Source organism: Nipponia nippon, unplaced genomic scaffold, assembly GCF_047370975.1.
Source record: "Nipponia nippon isolate SJK-2023a ecotype South Korea unplaced genomic scaffold, ASM4737097v1 scaffold_1, whole genome shotgun sequence".
In the NCBI taxonomy this organism is placed as follows: domain Eukaryota; kingdom Metazoa; phylum Chordata; class Aves; order Pelecaniformes; family Threskiornithidae; genus Nipponia; species Nipponia nippon.
In genome coordinates this window covers 19,489,290-19,498,709 of record NW_028262290.1, presented here as the reverse complement: position 1 = coordinate 19,498,709, position 9,420 = coordinate 19,489,290, and positions in this window count along the sequence as shown.

Sequence of the window (9,420 nt, the reverse complement as noted above, 5' to 3'; positions counted from 1 at the left end):
TTGCTCTGAAAGCATATATAATGTAGAAATTACTTTTTTTTTTCAGTGAACTAGTTCATAAATCATTGAAAACTTTCTCAGCTAACTCCATGGTAAAGTTTTACTGACATTGCTTTGTAAGTGTGCAGAGTCATTCAACATTTCATGGCAAGACTGAGATTTTCCGTTCTTTTTGTATCCCCTGCAGCGACAGCCTATGAATGAAGTCATGTCTTCATGAATGAGATCAAATATCCAAGTAATTACTGGAATATTGGAAAGCTAATTTCTTGATTGGTTTGGAGGTCACCTAATTTGGCAACCACAGACTGTAACTGACTAGAAGTACCTGATGTTCATCTTGATTTGATATCTTAACAAATATTGAGCTAATTTCATTACAAAGAATGGAGTTAAGGTGGGAGGCACACAGGAAATGTCTTGTCTGATTTTCTTTTTGTATTTTTAAATTTCTAGTTACTAAAACTGCTTGGGATCAAAGGAAGGGAGTAACTTTTCTTATATTGTCCCCCTAAACTGAGATTTGATGATATAGGAAACTCATCTACAAGTTTCCTAGCACTCAATCCAAAATGACAAGTTCATATGACACACAGCATTTGTCTGCAACAAAATCACAGTTCTAAGCTGCTTTTATTAAAACATTTTAGCAAGTTAATGTCGCTATGGCTAAGTTGGTGCTCGTTCCACTGCTGCAACTCTACACTAAGGAACATGAATGCCCTCTAAAAGCCTTGATAACTGTCAGGTGCTGTCTAAACATAACTGATACTGATCAGGTAATTAGTGACTTGTCCCATCACACTTACATTTTCCCAAGGGTGTTCTGTGAGATCAAGCTGAGTAACTCCTCTACCAAAGATGCTTGAAGAGCAGATACTGCATTTGGGAGCTGATTATCTGTTTTCAGAATTTGATCCTTTTTATTTACATTCCAGGATGGGATTAAGGTGGAATCTGGAGTGTGAAAATGTTGTTCCTCTGTTTTCAAGGTAACTAGTTATTTCTGTTTCAGATCAAATCTGGAGCATAAAAATAAAGAACCTGTTTTCATGAAACAAAATGAGCTGACTTAGGCATCTTCAAGTAGTACATTGATGCTTTTTTTCTAAACCAAGACAAATACTTTAAGAAATATTATTTAGTATTTCAACTCTTCTCAAGTATGCAGAAAATGCACTATGAGTCTAAGCCTTCCAATCAGTAGAAAAACTGTCATTTATTTCAGACTTTATTAGTTCAGTCTTTATCTGGTGATCCAGAATGAAGAGCAAACACACACATGCACAGAAAATCCTAAACGGAGTATTGTTTGTAATTCCACTATCTACAGACAACTATAATTAAGCTTTGAGATTTTAGGTATTTATTCTGAACTCAAGTGTTTAAACTGTGACAAGGGTTCTGCAAGACTAATTTTTGACAAGTGGATATTTTAAAAATGCCTAATGAAATTAATAGAGCTAGATATCAATTTTCATCACCTAGGTCTTCTATGTAATTTTTTCAGAGGCACTTCCCAGACTACAGAGGATTGTTCATCCTGACCTAAGATTTTCTGTCTTTTTCTTTGGTTATTGAACGAATGTAATCAATTAACTCAGACTGTTTCTAACCCTCAGACAGCTGAAAGCAGATGAATCCCATCCATTACACCTGAAGATTCTGAGAGCTCACACATGTGCTTTCAGTTTTAAAAGGACAAATTGTGTTTGTATTCTCAGACATGATCTTTAACATTTGCAGGACTGATAAGTGTGTTGGAATGTTTGGTCAACTGGCTTTAATAGTTTTCCTCTGTCCTTCATGCTGGGACTTCTAAGTCCACACACAGGGAGGCTATGTTGCTGACTGTACCATTTAAAAATTCCATCATTAGCATTCATAAAGAGTTAATTTTGATTCACTGGAATAAGTATGATAATTTATGAGCAATACAGAATGGAGTCTCTGAAAATTTAAAGCTCTTTCCATTTACTTTTGGCATAGGTAAACCACTATCCATTTACACAAGCGTATTTCCCGGCTAAAAAGAATGCTGCTCTTGGGAGCACTCTGACTTGAGCACTGTGGAAATGTGCACTGCATTCCCACACATGCTTTCTGAGGACAGTGTAAAACAATTGCTTCTGACTAGCAAATACTACTCTAGATAAATAGTACCTGACTACAATGATTATTACAAAAAGGGCAGTAATGCACGTTCAGGAGAAGTAGTGGGCTTGGTCTTTTTTCTATAAGGATAGAGAGAAAAAAATTAGGATTTAAGAAAGTCTTCCCTACGGAAGATTCTACCATTTCTCATCCACATCCCCCTCTCTGCTCTTCCTCCCCTTATATTTTTCCCTATCCTTTCCCATTCACTTTGTCTTCACCCAGACATGGCTACCTCCCTGTGCCACTTACTGGTGGCTGGACAGTATCTAAAGCCATGATTTTTTCATTTGATCCCAAGTACTAAAAATACATTTTATATCTTTCAAGCCTTTTAAGTCTCTCGATGTATATTTTATGACTGTTGTTGAGAGTCTCCATCTCCAAGGGTAACATCCAAAGGCTTCTAATCAAACATTCATGCCACCAAATGTTCTCTCTGATATAGCAATTTTTATGTTCTGAAAATAAAATTGATAAGACCCTTTAAGAAATTTGAGGTTTTTAACTTTTTCAGGGGAGAAATTCTCATAAGTGGTGAAAATTAACAAATTTGATTTTCTTGCAATTCAGTGGATGGCAGCACTGGACAAACCAGTATAGATGTGATGTTCTGAGCATTTCAAATGTTTTAGATGCGTGTGTAACTTTTTTTTTCTTGGAAACTTTAAAACTGCAATAGTTGAGTTCTGTCAAACTTGATTTGAAAATCAGAATTAAATTTTTACACCTTGAATCATTTTTACTTTTTTTGCAGCCCTCTCACAATGCCAAATAAAATGCAGCACTTACTTAACAAAAAGCAGAATATATTCTTCCTTACTCTCAGTCCAATATGTTTTCAAAATATAGGTTAATTGATTTTAGGCTCTCAGGGTGTGTCCTACTCATTGTATTGGCATGAATCACTTCATTGCATTCCTGGGAAACAGGGGAGGCAAGATTTAATATCTAGAAATAAAAAGAGGTTGACGACTTATTCTTAGCAATTACAACTGTTTCAAATTCATACTGTTACATCAATAATTGCAAGTGGACAGACAATATTTATATGTAAGACTTCAGATTATTCTAGCCGTATGGGATGCAAAGATTTATTGCCAGACTAAAGAAAGCAGAGTAACAAAAGAGCACATGTGATACATGGAATGAGTATGAGCTCCACTTGATGGATTCATTAATGTACCTAAGCCTGTTTTTATGTATCTAGCTTGTACTACTTTAGGGTACTACAGTACTACAATAGCAACCTTTGGAATAATGCAGTATCTATACATTTTACCATTTTCTATCTCTATCTGCATTATCCCTTTTCTAGAAATCAGTACTGGTGTTTCAAATAACTTGAGCAAAAATACACCATGGTGGGTTTTTTTCCCTTTGCACACCTGCTTCAGAAGAGAGGTGAGTATCTGAAAATCTCTACTTCCATTAAATCTAGCTGCTGCTATTCCAAGGAAAAAGCCTAAAAATACGAACAAATGAACTCTAAAGATCTCATTGGGCCCTCAGAATGATTCATGAACTACTAAATTTACAGTTTTAAACCCATCATATTTCTGTGTTATCCAATGATTACTTTGCATGTGACCATTCACTGAAGCACGCAATAGTCCTTCTACCGTCACTCAGGTACCCAAACCTGTGATCGCTCTCTCTTGCACACCCTTTGTCTGTCAGAACATTTTCAGACATGCTGCAGAGAGTTTGGTATCTAGGCAGGCGTTAAATCAGATGTCTGGGGGTCCAGCTTCTGGCATTTTACTTTAAATATTTGAATAACTCTTTTGGCTTGTGTCTTATTTTAAACTTCTACGAGTTTAATTTTAGTCATTTTCACATGCATTTTGATGAGTTAACCTTCATGAGGAAATCTAGGGAAGTATTTCTGCTCCCAAAGCTAGACATATGCCAAAGTAGCTAGGTGATTCAGTTTTGTAACTAAGCATTTGCCTTCTTTAATATATAGATCAGGCATGCATTCAAGCACAAATTAAAAAGTAAACTTTAAATGTCTCTGGAAGGCTGGGATTTTGAAAATCAAGTCTGTAACTCAGTTTTACAAGGCATATAGAGTAGATATTCTGTGTACCACTGAAGGGCAGAATTTGTTCATTAGATATATGCAATTAGTCATCTACTCAGTTGTCAATGGAAAGAGATTAGGCACTGCTAAAGTTAAATTCATCATTTCCTAAGGTAAGTGTGTAGGAAAGTTGGGGTGGGTTAGCTTTTACAGGTGCCTAGCTCTCTTTTTTGGCTACAGTGGGACCCTAAGTAAGTAGTTCAGTGCTAGTTAACCACTGGCACCAACTGAAAATTCAGTCTAGCACGACGATTTCTTAGTACCAGTACATTAAAAGTACCAGGGATGCTCTCTGGCACTGAGGTCAGCTGGTATAAAGTGGCTGGTATTCTTACTATTGAATATATTTTCACTCTAAAATGCTGCAAATTGCTAAAAAACCTGATAATTGTCTTTAATCCCTAGACACATGAAGGAACCCTATGGGAGAGTGCTAGTCGGGCTGTACTAAATGTGTGCCAAGGATCTTTTTAACAATTTAGCAATGTAGAGGATTGAGTTTGAGTACCTAGAAGTGCTTCTTGCATTGATAAAAGCAGCAGTTTAGAAACAGCCAGTGACAAGACACTACTGAAATACATGCGTGGGACCAAAGAGGACTGCTGGAATTACAATAAGGGAGGTAAGAGAAAACCTATGTGCTGGTGTGGCAACTGGTAACTATGGGGACTGGATCCAGTGACCTGTGTGGTCTTTTCCATGTCCATGTTCTATATAAATGCAGATTTTTGTGGGACAAAAGAAGATCCTTTAACAGAAAATTATGCCACAGACTATCTTTTCCAAAATAAAAACACTTTTCATTGGGAAAAACTTTGACTCAGAATAGTTTGTTTTGAACTTAGATGCTTTCTTACTATTTTGGTTGGTGCAGGCACAAAGATGTTGATATATTACTAGAAAACATAATCTGTTATCTGAAAGCTCTTAGGAAAACTGAAGTGGTACATTTCTAAGCAACCCATTTCCAGACCCTGTAGATCAAGACAGTCTGGACAAAAAAACAACCAACAAGTTCATTTCTTAGCTGCTAATGTTTCTCTAAACAGTATTTACACTCCCACTCACTGCAAGATAAAATAATTACCTTACTTAAACATTTGCATTTATCACTTATTACAAAAGTTTGTCCTGTATGTCTCATTGTTGTGGTTTAACCCCAGCCAGCAACTAAGCCCCACAGAGCCACTCGTTCACTCCCCTCCAGTGGGATGGGGGAGAGAATCGGAAGAGTAAAAGTGAGAAAATTCATGGGTTGAGATAAAGACAGTTTAATAGGTAAAGCAAAAGCGATGCACACAAGCAAAGCAAAACAAGGAATTCATTCACTACTTCCCCTCGGCAGGCAGGTGTTCAAACACCTCCAGGAAAGCAGGGCTCCATCACGCATAACAGCTATTTGGGAAGACAAATGCCATCACTCCGAACGTCCCATGTCCCGTCCCCCCCCTCCCCCCTTCTTCTTCCCCTAGCTTTTATTGCTGAGCATGACGTCATATGGTGTGGGATATCCCTTTGGTCAGCTGGGGTCAGCTCTCCTGGCTGTGTCCCTTTGCAACTTCTTATGTGCTTCTAACCTCCTCACTGGTGGGGTGGTGTGAGAAGCAGGAAAGGCCTTGACTCTGTGTAAGCACTGTTCAGCAGTAACTAAAACATCCCTGTATTATCAGCACTGTTTTCAGCACAAATCCAAAACATAGCCCCATACTAGCTACTATGAAGAAAATTAACTCTATCGCAGCCAAAACCAGCACACCTATCTGAATTATTGTGCAGTAATCCAGAAACACTGCCAGTCATGAGTTCAGTTCATATGGCTTTTGCCGTCTTTGAAAGAAGATGTATGTCTTGAAAGAAAAGATAGATGTGACTCCTCGGGAAAATTAAATTCTAAATTTCCACCTGTAACATAATAATTTAAGCTTAGGAAGGTAAGAGATCTATGGGGATGTGAAAACCATGAGGTAACAGGTAACCAGTAAAGAAAAAGGGTAAAAATGGGGGAAACTAGAAATAAAAGTAGAAAACAGAAGGGGAGGCAATGGTACAGTAAGATAAGGGCTGCTGCCAAGAACATCGTCTATTGTACACCCACATGCAAGTCTGTTGTGCTCTGCTGCTCAAACTCATTTTCTTTTTCTTCCTAGAGTAACTTTCAAGACAGTATTTATAAAATCATATTTTATTGAGTCAGCTGAACCAAATGTATTTTAGAAAGCCACATGAATTCCTGCCCCATTTCAATTATTTAAGCCACAATATATTATGTAGTGTTCTGTGTGTTCATTTGTTTTTGGGCAATAAATCTATGTGTATCAAAGAAATGACATTCTAATTTGAGTGCTTTTTTTAAAATGGTATTAAGAGTTACTCTCAAAGAGAACTTTTAGAGCTCACAATAGTTTGTGTATTTCAAGAAACTATAAATGGCTTTTTTCTGTTTTATATGATAGATAGTTTAATTTCATTTCTCAACTCTCTCAGCAGTGTAAATTTAATCCAAGTGTTGTTTATCTATCTCTTTAAAAACGGTGGCATACATCTTCCCTAATGTGACCCAGAGGTGTCTGTCCCTTTTGCTGGGCTTTACGTGCTCTCTGGGCAGCTTCTTGAGCCCCGATGCCTAAATGCAAAGCAACATTGCTATGGAGTGGGTCTTTGCATGCTCAGGGGAGGAGCTCCTCTTCCTCCCAGTCTGATACAGACTCTGTTTTCCCACCTTTCAATGCTTGTTTTTATTTCTCATGCCAGAAGTAGCAGTAATGGAGGTCAAGTGCACCAAAAGCAACAATAAGGCCAGATTTCCAGGCTTAAAGGCTGCAAGGAAATTTCTGTTCTGGTGTGGCAGTGGAAAATGGAGGACCTCTGGCTACTGGGAGAGAAAAAGGGCCTTTCTGGGCAAGGCAAACACACTGAAAGACACTAAAACCAGGGGCTGGAATATCATGGTGGGAGGAGGAAGATGGCAAGAGCTCATGGGATAACTGATGGGATAATGGATACCTGTGGTCACCTTGGCCAGGGACAGGACAACGAAGGAGCATTCATGTACGATTCTATGATTCTATGTGGAGCAACATCAAACACTGCCCACTGTCACTCCTTACAAGGGAGGATCTAGACCTAAGGCAAACTCTTCTACTGTTACTTCCTCTTACAGGCGTTTTTAGTGCTTCCGTGAACAGCGATACTAAATCTTAGAGGTGGCTATCCTGGCAATTTCCATTCTGTAAAGTGTGCTGACAGATTTTGTTGCCATTCAGAGAAAGTGATTGTAATTTAGAAAATTCCTGTAGCAAGGCAGTATTTTCTTCCTAGTTTTAGAAAAAAACCCTAACCAAACCAGTTTGACTTTTAAGGCAGAAAATAGTGGGAGAGTAAGTCAACTTCCTTCAGTTCTTCAGTTTTCCTGGAGTAGGGACAAACTGTTAAGTACTCTGTGATGGAGCAGGAAGATTACAAGCCCTGCAGGCCCAGCTCCAAGTGTGCGTCCATGTGTGTCATGCTTTCCACCAGGCAGTCTTTGCAACAGGGCCCTGGGATCCATGTCATGATGCAGCAGGTATTGCAAAGTCTCCTTGGTGTCATGTGTTCTGGAAGCCATGGAGCCCTCCAGGTGAACTGTCAGGGTCTTTGGTAAAAGTCTATAGAAAATATTTCTGAGAAGTGCTTTGAAGACCTGTCATTTTTTTTCACATTGAAGTGACTTCATTGGAAAATTCCCAGGCAACTCCACTACTTTTCACATGCAAAGTTCACTAAGTGTGCAAGTGTTTTGGGATTTAGCTTAAACTTATAATTAACTACACTGAAGAGGAAATTAAAAGATCAAAACCATTTTTCATCTCTTACTAATCCTTTCCTATCATTTGAATCTTATTGATTAGGCTGACCAAAGAACTGGGGAAAGAAGCATATTTCCTGTGAATAGAGTGGAGGACTTAGGTGTTCTTTTGCATCTCTGTTTTCTAGGCTTGCTTTGTTTCCTTAGTCTCACTTGTGTGACTTTAGTCAGTTTAAATTGACTTGTCTCTTGAATTTAAATAATTAACAAAGGCAAGTGATTTTCCTGGTTATAGATATTTGTGAACAATAGTGATACCTGGTATTTTATGTTGAAAAATTACTTTCAGGAGATGGCAGATACATTTTTACAGCAAGAAAGTGGACAACTAGATGGAATAAAATTCAACAAGGAGAAATAATTTAGAGCAAAGTCAGCCTGTTTTGTTTCCAAAACCTCAATGTCATATTGTAGTTTTAACTCTAAGATATTTTTTTCTACCCAAGAACATACATGTTTTTCTTAATAAATAACATGAAATTCTACAAAGCTGGTGCTGAGCAGTCTTAAAATAATCCATGATTTGGATTGGCACGCAAAGTGAAATTCCATTCCCTCCCAGCTCTATAAGCACTCTGTGAGAGTAGTTTTGCTATTGGAATATGTGCTCAACAATGGGACATACAGGAATTAACTGTTTTTCTAATTGCTATGCTAAGTATTTTAACTGGGACAGGTTCAGACTTTAGGCCAGTAGCTAACATAGCCAGCAGTACTAATTTATGCTGTTTAAGACAACAGAGCAGGACTCATATAGCATTAAAGAAAACCAGTCTACTAATTTTCATTAGCCAACAGTATTGGCTATTTCTTGTGCTGTCACCAGTGTCATAATTGTTGCCTTGACTAAGTCTCCTGATGTATTTAAAAACCTTATTTTCACAAAGAAGAAAGAGTATTTCCTTAGCTGAGGGTGCTTTATAAGATGAAATACTGAAGATCTGAGACTCCTCAAGACTATGGTAATGGCATCCAAAGGACTGTTTTCCCCCTTTTTTTTGTAATGAGTCAACAACTTTCCTTGGAGAAAAGATTTATCAGAGGACAAAACTGACAGGATGCAAAATTAATAAGTCAGAAAATCCTATCCAAAAATCACACTCCATGCATTTCATGTTCAGTTGTGGGCCAGTGGTAACTGGGTAACCATGTTTTATTAAAGGAAAACTAACAGCTATATTTTTTAGCAGATCCTGCTGTCCTTGCCAGATGGCAACAAAATAACAAGCAACACTGCTGATGGAAGCAAGAAAATAGGGACATATGCACCTGCTCTTCCTACTGCTTCAGAGATAAAATATTACTCATTTTGCCAACCGTGATTGCATTAAGTGAC